The sequence below is a fragment of the Odocoileus virginianus genome, chromosome 3 (genome assembly GCF_023699985.2).
Source record: "Odocoileus virginianus isolate 20LAN1187 ecotype Illinois chromosome 3, Ovbor_1.2, whole genome shotgun sequence".
Taxonomy (NCBI): Eukaryota; Metazoa; Chordata; class Mammalia; order Artiodactyla; family Cervidae; genus Odocoileus; species Odocoileus virginianus.
In genome coordinates, this window is record NC_069676.1 from 17,671,481 (window position 1) to 17,680,898 (window position 9,418).

The following is a 9,418-nucleotide window of genomic DNA, read 5'->3' on the forward strand; positions in this document are numbered from 1 at the left end:
ACACTATGAATCCAAATTTATCTTCATTCTCTCAGAACTGATAAGCTAGCCTTCAGCATCTTGGCATCTTTATTCAAAGTCACTGGTGAAAAAGATTAGATTGATAAGGACTTCCCTGATGGTCCAATGGTTGGGATTTCCCCTTCCAATGCAGGGGATGTGGGTTCAGTCCCTGACTGCTAGGATCTCACATGCGTCCTCGCCAGGGGACCAAAACATGGAACAGAGGCAACATTGTAACAAATTCAATAAAGACTTTCTAAATGACCCACATCAAAGGAATCTTTAAAAATTAGATAGATAATACTTAGATAGGTGTATAAACACAGACACGCACACATATATATGACATGTTGAAGTCCTAACCTCCAGTACCTTAGAGGGAGACTTTATTTGCAGATAAGGTAGTTGAAGATGTAATTAGTTAACACAAGATCATGCTGGAGCTGAGTGGGCCCCTAATCCAGTATGACCACTGACCTTACAAGAAGGGACATTTGGACAGAGACAGATGAGCACAGAGAGGATGACCTCAAGGGACCTGGGGGAAGCCAGCAACTTACAAGCCAGGGGAAGCCTGAGGCTACTGGAAGGAAACCAGGAGAAAGGTCTGCAACAGATCCTTCCCGCAGAGCCTTCAGAGGGAGAGTGTCCCTGCTCACAACTCACTCTGGGCTCCTGGCCTCCAGAACCGAAAGGGAATACATTTCTGCTGTTCCCAGTCACCCAGTTTGTAGTCCTTTGTTACAGAAGGTCTGTGGTTGTTGTTCAGTTGCTCAGTCGTGTCCGACTGTCTGAGACCCCACAGACAGCAGCACACCAGGCTTCCCAGTCCTTCACTATCTCCCGGAGTTTGCTCAAACTCATGTCCATTGAGTCAATGATGCCATCCAACCATCTCATCCTCTGTCGTCCCCTTCTCCTCCTGCCTTCAATCTTTCCCAGCATCAGGGTCTTTTCCAATGAGTTGGTTCTTTGCATCAGGTGGCCAAATTATTGGAACTTCAGCTTCAGCATCAGTCCTTCCGGTGAATATTCAGGGTTGATTTCCTTTAGGATTGACTGGATTGGTCAGCAAAAAGACATGACACGGAAGAAAATGAATTTATATACATATTTCATAGGGTCCTTATAAGAGGGAGTTACAAGGGTCAGAGTCAGAGAGAAACGGGGAGATGTCGAGCTGCTGGTTTCGAAGATGAAAAAATAGATCATGAGCCTTTAAAAAATAAACATAGGGGGATTTTCCTGGTGGTCCAGTGGTTAAGACTCCGGGCTCCCAATGCAGGGGGTCTGGGTTCAGTCCCTGGTCAGGGAACTAGATCCCTCATGCTGCAACTAAGATCCAGAGCAGCCAAATAAGTAAATAAATAAATATTTTAAAATATAAGTGTGGGGACTTCCCTGGTGGTCCAGTGGTTAGGACTCCGAGCTTCCACTGCAGGGGGCATGAATTCCATCCCTAGTTGGAGAACTAAGACCCCACATACCTCATCACATGGTTGAAAAAAAACAAAAAGACCCTGTCTACCTTCCCCTACTGTGGTCTCCATCTGTATAGGCTGGGATGCCCATACCAGCATCCCAACTGGCCCAGCCCTGCCCAGGGCTCTTACACAGTCATCAGTGTGATTAACAAAACATAAAGCAGGGCACAGGTCTGCTCAAATCCAAGCTGATGTCTTTCCATCAATATTTTTGAGGTAGGAGGAACATTTTAATTTTTTTTTTTTTTTTTTTTTTGCTGTGCCATGAGGAATGTGGGATCTTAGTTCACTGACCTGGGATCAAAACCGTGCTCCCTGCATTGGGAAGGGAAGTCCCTCAACTTCTTTAATTTTAATTTTTTGAAAAGAAAAACATTTGGGAATTCCCTAGTGTCCAGTGGTTAGGACTCTTCACTGTCAGTGCTGAGGGCCTGGGTTCAATCCCTGATTGGGGAACTAAGATTCCACAAGCCACGTATTGTGGCTAAGAGAAAGAAAGGAAAAACATTTAATTTTACTCATAAATGACCACAGTTCATAATAATGAGATATGAGAAATAACTAGGGACCACAGGAGTATCCAGACTTCGGAATGAGATTGAGCCTAGCCACTCTCATCTCCTGTTCCAGACCTACTTTTCTTTACAACCTAAAGAAAAAAATTTTGGGCAACATACATGAGACATAAATTTTACCAATTTAACCATTTTTAAGTGTTTATTTAGTGACACTTAGCTATATTCACACTGTTGTGCAACCAACCCCACCATCATCTCCAGAACTTTCTCATCTTCCCAAACTGAAACTCTGTCCCAGTGAAACGCTGACTCCCTATCCCCTCCCCCAGCCCCTGGCCCCACCATCTACTTCTTGTCTCTGTGGATCTGACTCCTCTAGGGACCTCCACTGAGTGGAATCAGACAGTGTGTGTCCTTCTGGTTTATTTCACTGAACATCACGTCCTCAAGGTCCGTCCAGGTTGTAGCAGGTGTCAGAATCTCCTTCCTTTTGAAGGCTGAGTAATAGTCCACTGCGTGGATAGACCACATTTTGCTTATTCATTCATCCATCAATAGACATTTGGGTTGTTGCCACATTCTAGCTATTGTGGATACAGCTGCTGTTAAATATGGGTGTTGCTTTGCTTTTTAAAACTGATATGTCATTCACATACTGGAATATTCACTCTTTAATGTGTACAATTTAGTGATTTTCACAGAATTGTGCAATCATCACCACTATATAATTTTCAAACACTTCCATAACCCCAAAGAGCAACCCCATCCCTTTAGCAGTCACTCCCCTCCACCAGGTCCTGGCACCCACAAATCCACCCCCTGTGTCTGTAGATCTGCCTGTCTGGACATTTCCCATCAGTGGAATCACAACCTGTGTCTCCTTCTATGTCTGCTCCTCTTACTGAGCATCGTGTCCCCAGGGTCCATCCATGTAGTAGTCAGTGTCAGAGCTTCACTCCTTTTTATGCCTGAATCCATGACCTGAAGGTGCCCCGGTCACTGCCCTAGAATCTGTTGCTCCAGCCTCACTGGTTTCCTGCCTGATCTGCCATCATGAATCCCAGACCCACACTTTACCCTGTATCCTCACACCTGGGAACATGCCCATCCTTATTCAGATCTCTGTTCTCTACTACCTCCTTGGAATAATTCTCCCTGAGAATCATTTCAATAAAAAAACTGACCCCTTAGACAAACCTAGTCTTGGTCTGATGCTATGGGGTTTCTTGGGGTCTCTTGCCTTTTGCCATTTTACAACTATGTACGTTGTAGAAAATGGATGCTTATGGCAATGATTCTTTTTGTTTTTTGTTATTTATTTATTATTATTTTTGGCCACATTACATGGCTTTTGGGATCTCAGTTCCCTGACCAGGGATTGAACCCGGGACCATGGCAGTGAAAGTGCAGAGTCCTAACCATTACACTACCAGGAAATTCCTTGGCAATCATTCATTTTAAGAAAAAAAATTTGTTGTTGTTCAGTCACTAAGTCATGTCTGACTCTTTGCAACCACATAGACTGCAGCACACCAGTCTTCCCTCTCCTTCACCATCTCCTAGAGTTTGCTCAAACTCTTGTTCATTGAACCAGTGATGCTATCCAACCATCTCATCGTCTGTTACCCGCTTCTCCTCCTGTCCTCAATGTTTCCCAGAATCCGGGTCTTTTCCAATGAGTCGGCTCTTTGCATCATGTGGCCAAAGTATTGGAACTTTAGCTTCAACATCATTTCTTCCAATGAATATTCAGGGTTGATTTCCTTTAGGACAGGCTGGTTTGATCTCCTTGTTGTCCAGGGGACTCTCAAGAATCTTCTCCAGCACCACAGTTCAAAAGTATAAATTCTTTGGCTTTCAGCCTTCTTTATGGTCCAACTCTCACATCCATTCATGACTATTGGAAAAATCATAGCTTTGACTATATGGACCTTTGTCAGCATATTTAAAAATTTTTCTTCCACAATTCATTTATTTTCTTATTTTTATTAATTTACTCTTTGACCACACAGCATGTGGGATCTTAGTTCCCAGACCAGGGATCAAACCCGTACTCCTTACAGTGGAAGCACAGAGTCTTAATCACTGCACTGCCAGGAAAGTCCCTGGTAATGATTCTTGTCAAGAGAGATACAAAGTAATTGTGCATAATCATGTCTTGCTTCTGTCTGTAATTCATCCAAGCGTTGCTCACCTGTCTCTATGTGAATGTTCTTTGGATTTTCATTTGAACCCATTGTAACACCTTGCTGGTTCCCTCATGAATGAATGAATGAAATAAAATCTTTTGATCTATGTTCATTAAAAAAAAAAAAAGGCCCCAGGCCCCCATCACTGTCTATTCAGTTTCTCTGGTAACTGTCTTCAGTGAATCACTGATAATTTTCTGAAATTCTCTATGTATGTGTCTATTTGCTTATTATCAGTATTCTCCACTAGAATGTGAGCCAGAGATTGGGAACTTGGCCCATGGGAGGTGCCAAGGGCTAGCTAAGTGGGTTTCCAGGCAGACCAACCACTGAGCAGAACATTCTAGAATTATCAGGGTGTCCACATTAGGCTCAGTGACACCCCTAGGTTTTAGGACCTCCGTACAACCCTGCCATTTTCAAAGAGAAATGCTTACCCCAGCTTTCTTTCCCAGAACTTCTAGAAATATCAGCTAGGATTCCCAAGACTTGGGTGCAAACTTCTTCAACACCTCAATCTGTGAGCTCCCTGGGCCCAGTGACAGACCCCAATGACATCCTCAACAGCCAGGGAATGCCCCCTATCCATGCCCTCTTGGATCTTGGTTGAGAGAACAGTCAATGCCTAAAAACATAATCTAAATGGGAAAAGACTTTGACAAAGAATGTATACATGTATATGTATGGGCTTCCCCAGTGGCTCAGTGGTAAAGAATCCACCTGCAATGAAGGAGACACAGGAGACGTAAATTTGCTCACTAGGTCGGGAAGATCCCCTGGAGGAGGACATAACAACCCACTCCAGTATTCTTGCCTGGAGAATCCCATAGACAGAGGAGTCTAGTGGACCAAGTCCACAGGGTCACAAAGAATTGGATGCAACTGAAGCAACTGAGCATGCATATATATGTGTAACTGAGTTACTTTATTGTATACTTGAAACTAATACGATATTGTTAAGCAATTGTGCTCCAACATTAAAAAACAAACAAAAAAAGCAACTAAAGACATTTGATCCAAGTTGCCAAGTGCCTTGTCTGCTGGCTGCTTTGTAAGCCTGTGAAAGAGATACGGTGTTGCCACCATTGGTATATTGAGGCCCAGGGGATGGAAGAAGATATTCATGCAAATGGAAATTAAAAGAAAGCTAGAGCAGCAATAGTCATATCAGACGAAAATAGACTTTAAAATAAGGACTATTGTAAAAGACAAAGAAGGACAGTATATAGTGATCAAGGAATCAATCAAGAAGAAAATATAACAATTGTAAACATATGTGCATCCAACATAGGAGCACTTTAGTATATATTTGCCATATATATACGGCAAATATCAACAACCATAAAGGGATAAATGACAGTAACACAATGTTAGTCAGTAGTGGGGGACTTTAACACCCCACTTTCATCAATGGACAGATCATTCAGACAGAAAATCAACAAGGAAACACAGGCCTTAAACAGCACATTAGACCAGATGGACTTTAATTAATATTAATAGAGTGTTTCATCCAAAAGTGGCAGAATATACATTCTTCTCGAGTGCACATGGAACATTCTCCAGGATTGACCACATGCTGGGTTACAAAGCAAGCCTTGGTAAATTAAAAAAAATTGATATCATATCAAGCATTTCTCTGATCACAACACTATGAAATTAGAAATAAGTTACAATGAAAAAAAATAGCAAAAAAACACAAACATGTGGAAACTAACAATATGCTACTAAACTGAGGCCCAGAGTGGGAAGGTTCAACCTGAGCTGCAGAATCAGAACAAGAGGGTTGGTCTCAAGAAATGCCAGCTTTGGGACTTCCCTGGTGGTCTCCTGGTTAGGAATCTGCCTTGTAATGAAGAGGACACTGGTTTGATCCTTGGTCTGGGAAGATCCCATATGCCTCAGGGTAACTAAACCTGTGCACCACAGCTACTGAGACAGCTCTCCAGAGCCCATGAACTGCAATTACTGAAGCCTGAGCACCTAGAGCCTATGGGCCCCACCAAGAGGAGCCACCACAGTGAGAAACCCATGCCCTGCAACAAAGAGTAGCCCCTGCTTGCCAAAATTAGAAAAAGCCCAGGTGCAGCAATGCAGACCCATTATGCCCTCCCCCCAAATAAGAATAGTAAATAAATAAATCTTTTTTGAAAAGAATTGTGCAGCTGCAAAATACTCCTCTATCAAAAAATAAAGCCATTGAAAACCAACTCTACTTCCATAAAAAAGTAATTATATATATATATAACATTTATATATATATATGTAACATTTTCTATATATATATAATATTTACTGAGGTATAATTCACATGCTGAACAATTCACCCTTTTAAAGTATGTAATTCAGTGGTTTCCAGCATAGTCACAGAGTTGTAAAATCATGGCCACTATCTACTTCCCAAACATTTTAATCACCCCCAAAAGAAACTTCATTTCTATTGGTATTCGTTCCCCACCCAGTTCTCCCCAACACCTCCCAGGTCCAGGCATCCACTAACCCATATTCTGTCTCTGTATTTGCCTGTTCTGGACGTTTTGTATAAATGGAATTGTACACTGTGTGGCCTCTTGTGTCTGGGTTGTTTCACTGAGCATTCTATTTTCAAGGTTCACTCACACTGTAGCCTATGTCAGTGCTTCACTCCTTTTTAAGGCTGAATAATATTCTATTGTATGGATGGACCACATCTGATTTATCCATTCATCAGTTGATGGACATCTGGACTGTTTCTACCTTTGGCTATTAGGAATAATGCTGTTATAGATATTCGTGTTCTCATTTCCCTTGGGTAGAGACACCTTGGAGTGGAATTGCTGGATGGTATGGTGGCTGTCTCTTCCACCACTTGAGAAACTGCCAAACTCTTTTCCACAGCAGCTGTAACATTTTATGTCCCCACCAGCTACAAATGAGGGTTCCAGTTTCTCCCCCATCCTCATCAATGCTTGTTCTGGTCTGTCTTTTTGATTCAAGCCACCCTAGCAGGGGTGAAGTGGTGTCTCCTTGTGGTTTTGATTTGCATTTCCCTGATGACTAGTGATGTTGGGTAACTTTTCATGAGCTTGATTGGTTATTTATGTTTCTTTCTTTCTTTTTTTTAGAAATGTCTATTTAAATCCTTTACCTTTAAAAAAAAATTGGTAGTGTTTTTATTGTTGAGTTTAAGACTTCTTTATACATCATATAAATAGTAGACCCTTATCAGATCTACAATTTGCAAATGTTTTCTCCCATTCTGTGGGTTTTTCTTTCACTTTCTCGATGGTGTTCTTTCAAACACATAGTTTCAAAATACTTTAGACATAATTTTTATTTTATTATAAGTCATAAGTGCAGGATACAAAATTCAAAAGATCAAAGAGAGTGAACAGGAGCTGTCTCAGTCTGCTTCCCATCCCAAAAGCAACCCCTGTTGATGGTCAAAAGAATTATCTGTTCAAATGTTATATAACTTTGCAGCCTAGCGCTCGTAATTGGAATTCAAGTCCCTCTGCTCAAATGCTGTGTGTATTTGGTAAATTTGCCGAGTTTACCCCCTCTGGGTCTTCAATGTCTTTATCGTGTACATCAGGGATGATAATCCCGGGTTCCACAGATGAATTAAAATAGCACACAGAAGTGGAATTCAGAAAAGGAGGGCTGGTATTACAACTCACCCTAGACCAAATCTATTTTGAGGCAAGTTTCAAATATTTAACAATTTTTATATTGCTTTATTGCTATGATGGAGTTGGTCCTGATACATTCCAAGAACCCTTTAGCCAAGCATCTTAAGTAGGGGTCTGCCAATGAGATTAAAAAAAAAAAAAAAGCCTTGAGTGTGTGTGTGAAGTTTTTACCTTGGGAGATGTGGGTCTCACCTCTATCCTGGCCAGGAACAGGGCATGGCAGTCAGGGTACAGCCCAAATAAAAATAATAATGACAGCAATAACAACATAATCCCATCTGTCCTGTGTTGAGGACCTCCCACCAGCAGGTACCATGCTGTTTAAGTATATTACATGTACCATCTTGATTCTCCTTTGTCACAACCCTAGGAAGTCTCTACCATTACTCTTTTTTAATTTTTAAAATAAAATTTTAAAAAAGGTTTATTATTTTTTTGGACATGTTGTGGCATTTGAGGGAATCTTAGTTCCCTGACCAGGGATCAAACATGTGCCCCACTGCAGTGGAAGCTTGAAGTCTTAACCACTGGACCACCAGGGAAGTCTCTCCAATTATTCTCTATAGAGGACTCTGAGGATCAGAGAGGTTAAGTAGTCTGGCCAAGGTCACACAGCAACTCAATCTTTTATACTTTATTAGGTTTTTTAACTAGCATATGCTTGGGTATCTTTTTGGGGGGCAGGGGAGGGGTGGAACTGAGGAGTGGGGGTTAGGACAAAGCTTTACCCACCTCCCTCTCTTTTCATTGCAGGGGCAGGATTGGGCACAGGGTACGCCATTCTGGCATTTCCTCAAGGACCTGCCTACAGACCCTCTGGCAGGGTCCAGAGCCAGATGAAGCTGGATCCAACATCCTTGGGCTCTCTCCCTCTCTGGGTCTCAATTTCCTCAAATGTAAAATGGAAATCACATAATCCCTGCTCTTTCCTGGGGCCTGATAAGGATTAGATTCAATGCCAATCTTACATGTAAGTTCTCTTGCCCTTTCTGAGCCAGGTTATCAACTGCCGAGAAGAGTACCAGATATCTGAGGCTGGGTGGTACAGAGGGGACACTGAGTCACCCTTCTCTGGCTGAGTGGGTGGAGCTTGCGGGATGGCAAGTAAGACCATTTAGGACAAAGGTCTGAGCTTCAGGTATCTACAGAGCCCAAGTGCTATCCTGGGACCTGCAAACTGTGTTTCTGCTTGGCCCTTCTCCTCCCAGGGTGGATGAGAGGGTGGTTTAAAGAAGGAAGAGGGCTTATTTCCCAGGCAGGGTCGTTAGAGCAAAGTCCCTGGGTTCCGCCCTCACTCTGGATGGCTGTGGCCCCTCCCTCAGTCCCTTTCCACCTACCCAGGGGCTGGTTTCAGGCTGCAAGTCCTGGGGCTGTCACTTCCCTTCTGGGGACCTCCAGGGTTTCCCCTTAAAGACAAATTATTAATACAAAAGCCCATTCACCCCGTTAGGGAGTGGAGACGCAGTAAGGTGCAGGAGGTTGGGGTGGAGAGGTGGAAAGCTTTGAAGTCAGAGACGGACAGATGTGCGTTTCACTAACGGCAGTGGAACTTTCCT